Source organism: Electrona antarctica (assembly GCF_951216825.1).
Source record: "Electrona antarctica genome assembly, chromosome: 12".
NCBI classification, from domain to species: Eukaryota; Metazoa; Chordata; class Actinopteri; order Myctophiformes; family Myctophidae; genus Electrona; species Electrona antarctica.
The window spans coordinates 15,098,965-15,110,024 of NC_136793.1; positions in this window are offsets into that span (position 1 = coordinate 15,098,965).

Sequence of the window (11,060 nt, forward strand, 5' to 3'; positions counted from 1 at the left end):
CAGTATGAGGTTTGAGTGCGTGTGGGATGTGCAGTATGAGGTTTGAGTGCGTGTGGGATGTGCAGTATGAGGTTTGAGTGCGTGTGGGATGTACAGTATGAGGTTTGAGTGTGTGTGGGATGTGCAGTATGAGGTTTTGAGTGTGTGTGGGATGTACAGTATGAGGTTTTGAGTGCGTGTGGGATGTGCAGTATGAGGTTTTGAGTGCGTGTGGGATGTGCAGTATGAGGTTTTGAGTGCGTGTGGGATGTGCAGTAAGAGGTTTTGAGTGCGTGTGGGATGTACAGTATGAGGTTTTGAGTGCGTGTGGGATGTGCAGTATGAGGTTTTGAGTGTGTGTGGGATGTACAGTATGAGGTTTTGAGTGTGTGTGGGATGTACAGTATGAGGTTTTGAGTGCGTGTGGGATGTGCAGTATGAGGTTTTGAGTGTGTGTGGGATGTACAGTATGAGGTTTGAGTGCGTGTGGGATGTGCAGTATGAGGTTTTGAGTGTGTGTGGGATGTGCAGTATGAGGTTTGAGTGCGTGTGGGATGTGCAGTAAGAGGTTTTGAGTGCGTGTGGGATGTACAGTATGAGGTTTTGAGTGCGTGTGGGATGTACAGTATGAGGTTTGAGTGCGTGTGGGATGTGCAGTATGAGGTTTGAGTGCGTGTGGGATGTGCAGTATGAGGTTTTGAGTGCGTGTGGGATGTGCAGTAAGAGGTTTTGAGTGCGTGTGGGATGTACAGTATGAGGTTTTGAGTGCGTGTGGGATGTACAGTATGAGGTTTTGAGTGCGTGTGGGATGTGCAGTATGAGGTTTGAGTGCGTGTGGGATGTACAGTATGAGGTTTTGAGTGCGTGTGGGATGTGCAGTAAGAGGTTTGAGTGCGTGTGGGATGTGCAGTAAGAGGTTTGAGTGCGTGTGGGATGTGCAGTAAGAGGTTTGAGTGCGTGTGGGATGTGCAGTATGAGGTTTCCACACGACAGAGACGATATACTGTATATGTACAGTATATCACAATGTGGATTATATACAAGCTGATTGACACTCGCTGGTCTCTCCCTCTCTTAGAGTCCTAGTCATGAATTCAATACGTTTCCATCTTTGTTCAGTGTTCAGTTTGGCATTTAATTGTAAGTACTGTAAGAGAACGTCTTCACATTTTTCTTGATTTATCAATGGGATATTTTAATATTACAAACAATGGATTTTATTTCTACCAAAGAATATCCCATTATGGCCGGATGTCTGTTGCTCTGTGACAATGTCTGACTGAAAACACCTGTTCCACAATGTCCAGCAAAGACTGAGCTGTCCCCTTTAACTAACCGTACACAGTATTTGTAAAGACATAAATGGGAAATGTAGGATTCTGTAGGATTCTTTTACAAAGGAAAAAACTGCCATATGCTGAAAACAGCAATAGCAATCAAACTACATTAGATATGATCATATATTATAAAATAAGATTTGCGTTTTCATTATTACATAAAGTCAGATTAAAATAATGATGCCGAGAGGGCTTGGGGGCCTACATGACCAGGAAGCACCCAACGCACAGTCACATACCGACACCTCTATACGGCCGCTGCAAAGCATGATGGGATGTGACAGCAGGGCCCAGGGCGAGAGAGAGACAGAGACAGAGAGAGAGACAGAGAGAGAGAGAGAGAGAGAGAGAGAGAGAGAGAGAGAGAGAGAGAGACAGAGACAGAGACAAGAGAGAGAGAGAGAGAGAGAGAGAGAGAGAGAGAGAGAGAGACAGACAGAGAGAGAGATGGAAAACAGGGAATCAGCCGAGGGATGAGAGGGGAGCTGTTCTCTTACATCAGTGTATACATACATACATTTAAATGCACACATGAACCTCAGAGGAGGCCAGCGAGCCAGATCATCCTCTCTAATGCATTTGAAACTGTGATTGTAGGCCTATACCCCGCGCTATGTATTTTTCATATCGTTGCTTTCCGGAAGAAACCACCTAACGCTCTTTACGTCTGTGCGTTGGTTGAATAAATATGGACAACAAATGGAATGTATTAATGGAATGGAATGTACAAAAAAAAAAACCTTAAACTGACTTTCTGTGTGTGGAGTATTGACTTTGTGTTGCGTTGATATTATTTAGTGTTTTGAAGTATTTATATATTTTGACTGATTTAAACCAGGTAGGTTGTTGTTTTTTACACGGTGACCTTTGTAGGGGTTTTTATGATTCAAACCTTAAATGGTGGAAACCGCTATATAAATAAATGGCGCCCGATGTGGGGGCATGATAAGATCATGAATTAATACAAAGAAAAATATGGTGCTACCTAATGTGGTGGCGCTACCAACTGAAAAGCTTGGTGGCACCAGTGATACCTGTGAAAAAGTTAGTCTGGAGCCCTGCTCCCAACACTTCACGCGCTTCAGTCCCCGCGTCAACGCTCCGCCCCTGTTCTCCCGTACAATGGGAGTGAACGGGGAAGCAGTGTGGATGGATGGACCCCTCTAGGCTACCAACGAGGTGGGGTCAATGAGGGGTCGTAGGCAGGGGTGACTTCCTGTGACCGAGTCAATCAAACAAGCCAACGTTCTGTGACCTTTTAGAGCTTAATTGTCCCAGAAGACAACACGGAGAGAAGACGCACGCACACAGGCACACAGGCACACAGGCACACGCACACACGAGCTAATATGAACACATGAACTAAGCTCCAATTCTCACTCCCCCAGTTTCTATGATCCATGTGGCCATATGCTAATTATGTTTAACTAAAGTTTGCATGGCTGCACTGTGTGTGTGTGTGTGTGTGTATATGTGTGTGTGTGTGTGTGTGTGTGTGTGTGTGTGTGTTTACAAACACATAATTTGTACATGCGAGTGAATATGCATGCATGTGCATGGATTCAAGCATGTATGTGTACAGACTGCACACATGTGCATGCTGTAGCTGCGTGTGCGAGCAAGTGCGTGCGTGCGTGCGTGGGTGCGTGCGTGCGTGCGTGCGTGCGTGTGTGTGTGTGTCTCATTACACCCCTGCAGAGTGAGCTGTAGTGTGAAAGACTGAAAACACTACACTGCTAATTAGCTTAGCCATGCCAAATGAAACACCGTCATGTACTGGCATGATTCTATTACAGTATGTCTCTTCTCCATGAGTGTGTGTTTCTGTGTGTGTGTGTGTGTGTGTGTGTGTGTGTGTGTGTGTGTGTGTGTGTGTGTGTGTGTGTGTGTGTGTGTGCCTTCCTGCATGTGTGCCCCATGTGCAGTAGATTGTCTCATACTTATAAACGCTATATTAAGAAGAGTTTATGATGATGATTTTATGATTTCCTTTTTATACACTTTTTCATTATTATTATGATAGGATTTTGAAAATCTTCCCATGCATTCAGTGACTGACTGACTGACTGACTGAGATAATTTTGTAAAACGCCAGCCCTATTGGTGGAAAATATTTTGTGTATGCTGCCAGGAGACTAAAGTAGACACTCCCTGAATATTTTTTTCTCCAATCTGTGAATGATAACTATATTCTGGTCCTATAATAATTCATTACCAATAGACTATCACACTGAGGCCCTTTGCATGCATTCATGTGATACACTGTCTGATCAGCTGGCTCAGTGAGCTTTCGCTGAATTGGTTATTATATAATTAACAAATATGAAGGCCACAGTAAATGGCTTTTGTTTTGCAGTGTGCCCTAGCTGTCGGTCTGTGTAAACACTGTGTCTGGACTAGGAATCTGAGTTCAGGCTTTAACACTGTAACCATTGGAAAACCATGCACTGGAAAGGTCTAGGTCCCAGGGATGATCCAGTACAAGGTCTGAAACCTTGAGGAAGAAGAGCCAAATCCATCGAGCTCGCACCTCAAGGTGCCTGGATAAGGTGGAACGTTCCACCAAGAGGACCACCATGTGGAGTGAACTGTGGAGGAGGCTGGAGCATTTTCGTATCTCGTTTCCGCTTCGAGAAGAGGACGACACCTTACCGACCCCCCGTCAACTGGCATCTAGGTGGGGAATGAGGGAGGACAGGCTGTGCAGGTTGTGTGGTGGTAAAGGAACCATGAAGGCGCACATTCTTTCTGGGTGCAAAAACAACATTGTCCCAGGGGAGATGTACTGTAGTGTAGGTGGTGCCATGACAAGGTGTTGGCACTGCTCGCAGACATCTTGGAGCAAGAGAGGAGAAAGAAACATCCAGCCGAAACAAGACCACTGCTGACAGGTGCCCAAGGACCACTGTGGCAGAGTACAGTAAGATTGAGGACCACTGTGGTAGAGTACAGTACAGTACAGTACAGTAAGGTTGAGGACCACTGCAGTAAGCACAGTAAAGTACAGTATGAATATTTCAGGGAAAGAACAGTTGGAAAGTCAGTGTTGCCGGGCAGACTGCGAGCCCCTGATTTTTACCCCCTCCCCTCCCCCGCCTCCCATTAGAATCATTACGATCACATGACATTCGGCTAAATAAACTATTATATCAAATACAATCACATCATGAAGGCTGAAAAGATGTCGTGTCCACTCACATCATTTTGGGCACTTTATTTGGGCGAGGATATATACGCACATGCGCACGCACGCACGCACGCACGCACGCACGCACGCACGCACGCACGCACGCACGCACGCACGCACGCACACACGCACACACACACACACACACACACACACACACACACACACACACACACACACACACACACACACACACACACACACACACACACACACACACACACACACACACACACACACACACACAAGAATCAGAATTGAAGCTGGCAGTTGATGATTCACGATGATGTTTGGATTTATTCAAGAGCAGACAAACATATAATTAATTTTGTTAAATTAACACTACGATGACCCCAATTCACTTTGCACAGTAACGTCCTCAATGTTAATTCATGCATTTGTAACTCAGAGAGTGTGCAGAATGTAACCAAATGGACCCGTAAGAATCTGCGCATCTAGATTTACAGTGAGCATGCAGCTTTGCTCGCTTCGTCAAACACGGTATACATTAAATGCAACCCATTGCACTGTTGTAATATTTAGAGAAGAGAACTTATTAGAGGCAGGCGCGTCACTGCACGCACGCACGCACGCACGCACGCACGCACGCACGCACGCACGCACGCACGCACGCAGCAGGCACGCACGCACGCACGCACACACGCACACTTGAATTAATGTCAGTGCCGGTCTACAAGGTCATGAGGGGTCACAGCGCAACACGCTGGGAGCATGCAGCACCGGCACGCAACTAAGTATGAATCAGCAGGCAGTAACCAATATACCGCAAAAAAAAATAAAATCGATTCAAACGGGTGACAATTTAAATCGCAATTAAATTGCAATTTGAATCGTGATGCAAACAGCTTAAATAAAGACAAGACGATAAGAGAAAAAATATATAAGAGAAAGAAAGAGAGAGGAAAAAATATTTTTCCGTCTGGAAAATAATTTTGTGTTTAAAAAATTGAAAAATCATATCGTGAACCTATAGTATTGTGATTCGAATTCGTTACATGCGTATACATCAGGCATGACTCCAACCCCTCCTATACATCAGGCATGACTCCAACCCCTCCAACCCCTCCTATACATCAGGCATGACTCCACCCCCTCCAAGACCTAATATACATCAGCCATGACTCCACCCCCTCCATCAGGCATGACTCCACCCCCTCCAACCCCTCCTATACATCAGGCATGACTCCAACCATATACATCAGGCATGACTCCAACCCCTCCAAGACCTAAAGTTACATGCGTACCGTATACATCAGGCATGACTCCAACCCCTCCAAGACCTAATGTTATACATGCGTATACATCAGGCATGACTCCAACCCCTCCAAGACCTAATGTTATACATGCGTATACATCAGGCATGACTCCAACCCCTCCAAGACCTAATGTTATACATGCGTATACATCAGGCATGACTCCAACCCCTCCAAGACCTAATGTTATACATGCGTATACATCAGGCATGACTCCAACCCCTCCAAGACCTAATGTTATACATGCGTATACATCAGGCATGACTCCAACCCCTCCAAGACCTAATGTTATACATGCGTATTAGGGCCGGGACTTTAACGCGTTAATTGAGATTAATTAACTACAGAAAAATTAACGCGTTAAAAAAATTAACGCATTTAATCGCACCTTTTTTTTCCACCGCGGAACGTTTCTCACTGGGTGCGTTTCTAGTAGTACTGAATAGGCTGCGGCACGCGAGCAGCAGCAGCAGCAGCAGCAGCAGTTGTTCACTAGGCTACAGCTCCGTCAGAAAGCCCAAACCCAAATGAATCGAATGAAGAAGCCGCTTATATCGCTTTTGCTCCATGGATGGACATTTAGATGTAAAAGCTATCGGATGGACGCGTGGATAGCGGCATGGCTGTGTGCAATGTCAGAAGGAAAGGATCCATTTATGAGCAACGTTAGCTTCTATGCTAGGCTTGCTAGCTGCTTCAGTTTAACATGTCTCACAGACCACCGGAGACGCGGTGATTTCACCACAGCACGAAGCTGTCCTCGGTGCGAAACATACTGAAGTAGCAAGCGTGGGTCAGCCCCAACCTCATGTGAAATGTTACCCCCATAATAAAGTTGTTCTCATGCCCCGCCATGTAAAGCACATTTGAGTATTCATATACACACTGAAGACACTATATAGGCACTTGCTGCTCTTGTTTATCTGTTGGGATAAAAAAGTTGTATTGCTTAAAGGGGAATACCACTCATTTTCAACATTTTTCTATGGAGTTGTGTGCACTGGAAATAATAAAGTCCCCCCATTATGTGTTGCCTATAGAACTGGAGGTCTGAAAAAAACAGTAACATTATGAAGTACATTTTTGTGATGTCACTGAGATGTACTTCATAATGTTACTGATTTTTTTCAGACCTCCAGTTCTAGGCAACACAGAATGGGGGGGACTTTATTATATCCACAACAACTCTAAGGTATATTAATGACAGTAAAATGTTGAAAATGAGTGGAATCCCGTAGTCACTATTCACTGGAATACCAAAAAACATTTAAAAAAAAAGGTTTCTCACTGTTCTCGGGTTGAATATTGATATGCGATTAAAATGCGATTAATCGAGATTAATTAACTACAAAGCCTCTGATTAATTAGATTAATTTTTTTAATCGAGTCCCAGCTCTAATGCGTATACATCAGGCATGACTCCAACCCCTCCAAGACCTAATGTTATACATGCGTATACATCAGGCATGACTCCAACCCCTCCAAGACCTAATGTTATACATGCGTATACATCAGGCATGACTCCAACCCCTCCAAGACCTAAAGTTACATGCGTATACATCAGGCATGACTCCAACCCCTCCTATACATCAGGCATGACTCCAACCCCTCCTATACATCAGGCATGACTCCAACCCCTCCTATACATCAGGCATGACTCCAACCCCTCCTATACATCAGGCATGACTCCAACCCCTCCTATACATCAGGCATGACTCCAACCCCTCCTATACATCAGGCATGACTCCAACCCCTCCTATACATCAGGCATGACTCCAACCCCTCCTATACATCAGGCATGACTCCAACCCATCCTATACATCAGGCATGACTCCAACCCCTCCTATACATCAGGCATGACTCCAACCCCTCCTATACATCAGGCATGACTCCAACCCCTCCTATACATCAGGCATGACTCCAACCCCTCCTATACATCAGGCATGACTCCAACCCCTCCTATACATCAGGCATGACTCCAACCCCTCCTATACATCAGGCATGACTCCAACCCCTCCTATACATCAGGCATGACTCCAACCCCTCCTATACATCAGGCATGACTCCAACCCCTCCTATACATCAGGCATGACTCCAACCCCTCCTATACATCAGGCATGACTCCAACCCCTCCAAGACCTAAAGTATACATCAGGCATGACTCCAACCCCTCCTATACATCAGGCATGACTCCAACCCCTCCTATACATCAGGCATGACTCCAACCCCTCCTATACATCAGGCATGACTCCAACCCCTCCAAGACCTAAAGTTATACATCAGGCATGACTCCAACCCCTCCTATACATCAGGCATGACTCCAACCCCTCCTATACATCAGGCATGACTCCAACCCCTCCTATACATCAGGCATGACTCCAACCCCTCCTATACATCAGGCATGACTCCAACCCCTCCAAGACCTAAAGTATACATCAGGCATGACTCCAACCCCTCCTATACATCAGGCATGACTCCAACCCCTCCTATACATCAGGCATGACTCCAACCCCTCCTATACATCAGGCATGACTCCAACCCCTCCTATACATCAGGCATGACTCCAACCCCTCCTATACATCAGGCATGACTCCAACCCCTCCTATACATCAGGCATGACTCCAACCCTTCCTATACATCAGGCATGACTCCAACCCTTCCTATACATCAGGCATGACTCCAACCCCTCCTATACATCAGGCATGACTCCAACCCCTCCAACACCTAATGTTAAAAGCTAAAAAAAAAGGCTCTAAATACATAATCCTAACCGGTGGTGGAAAAAATACTCACATGTTTTACCTGAATAAAAGTAACAATACTGAAACGTAGAAATAATAATAATCCTATAGCATCACAATGTCTGTGTGGCAAATTCTACTATACTTGTGTGGACATTTGGCCCCATTTGACATTTGGCAAGGAACACCATGCAGAGCGCTGACCCCAGGTCAGATCCTATGACCTCAGAACGGTCACCCCAGGTCAGATCCTATGACCTCAGAACGGTCACCCCAGGTCAGATCCTATGACCTCAGAACGGCCACCAGGTATTCCTAACCTCAGTAAAAATATGACTGAACATTCCAGTTTCCCTCAGACGCACGCACACACACACGCACGCACGCACGCACGCACGCACAGCTCATTGGCTCATAGAGGTGGACAGTCGGTATCCAGGGAGACACACATCTGGACCACAGGCTGGACAGGAGGGGTGTGGCTACATAATTAATCATCACCCTTGCGCACGTGTACACACACACACACACACACACACACACACACACACACACACACACACACACACACACACACACACACACACACACACACACACACACACACACACACACACACACACACACACACCATCCCCCTGCCTACCCTTCCCGATAGCATCCTGCACCCTGCAGCATCCTCTGCCATACAGCTGCCAACCCCACCCCCTTACAACACAAACAAATGCACACACACGCACGCACACACACACACACACACACACACACACACACACACACACACACACACACACACACACACACACACACACACACACACACACACACACACACACACACACACACACACACACACACACACACACACACACACACACACACACGCACGCACGCACGCACACACATGCATGCACGCACCTTTTTGTAAATGAATGCCTTACTTCGTACAACTGCTGTGTATTTCTTTTATTTAACTAAGCAAAAAATAATAATAATAATTATTATATATATATATATATATATATATATATATATATATATATATGCATTAGGAGCTAAGTTGTGACTATAACTAATAATAATAATAACTTTAAACAAGAAACCCAAGGACGCTTTACAATACAGAAATAAACAAAAACTATTTGCCAAAAGCTTGATTAAACAAATCTCCATGGGGAGAGAGTTCCAACGGGCAGGGTGCTGCCATGCACATAGAAGGCTCCATCGCCGTGACGGATGGTGAGGAGCCATATGTCCCAAAGACCTCAGGTTCCGCTCAGGGGTGTAATCCTTGACGAGGTCTCTCAGATACCGTGCGGCTAGGTTATGGAGAGATTTGTAGGTGAGGAGGAGCAGTTTGTATACAGTAGATGATGCGGAACTTGACCAGGAAGCCAGTGGAGGCGTTTGAGGGTGGGGGGGGGGGGGGTGATACGCTGGTACGGGCGAGCGCTCAGGTCAGCTGAGTTAAAGTAATCCAACTATGCGTTGGATCCATGTTATGCTTATGTTATGCTTTAGCTATTGAAAAATAGCAGATCTACAAGCTCATAGCGCGCCACCGAGTGGCGCGCTACGAGCTTGTAGGTCTGCTATTTTTGAAAAATCGAAGCCAGTGGAGGCGGGTGGGGGTGGGGGGGGGGGGGGGGGGTGATGCGCTGCCAGCGTTTGGTACGGACGAGCGCTCAGGTCAGCTGAGTTACAGTAATCCAACAACTATGCGTTGGATCCATTTGAAACACAATGCAGGCTCTTTTCTCCATTTCCTGAAAAGTGAGGTATTTCCGCTCGACAGCAACGACATGGAAACAGTGAAATTCCCCATCGATGCTCATTATCGTTGTTGCCGGGCAGAATAACCCTGTATCTCCATACATATTTTTTTAATGTATTTTAAATGCAAGCCCTACTTCACTGTTGCATTTGTGAGCCTGTAGATTGGCCGTCGCCATTTTTAAGATGTCTTTAAAATGAAGACATTTTTGGACATACCAGGTTTCCGTCCGACAGCATGCATGCACATTTGGGAGTGCAGATCAATTTAAAGAAGGCCTGCGGTGGTGTTTGCCCCGTCTGTAAATACCAACCGCATGCTAATGGCATTTACTGTGACATTTATCTGCTCGTGTGTTGTTGTCCGTATAACAATTCCTTCCACATGGCTTTACCTTCTGCCTCTGTGACCACACACACACACACACACACACACGCACACGCACACGCACACGCACACGCACACGCACACGCACACACACACACACACACACACACACACACACACACACACACACACACACACACAAACACACACACACACACACAGAGTACGCAATTACTGTACGTTTGTGCTGCTGTACTACTTTAGGGCGGTCATTTCAATCATGAATGCCATTTTCACCACTTTATGTATTTGCCTTTTGTTGACGCTAACCTGCTAAGTCTGAGTTTAATTGCCTGCCGGTGTCCTAGCTGTGTCGGCATGGCAAACTATATATATAAGTATACAGGCTAACATAAATTGAGCTTAAATGTCACACTTTGG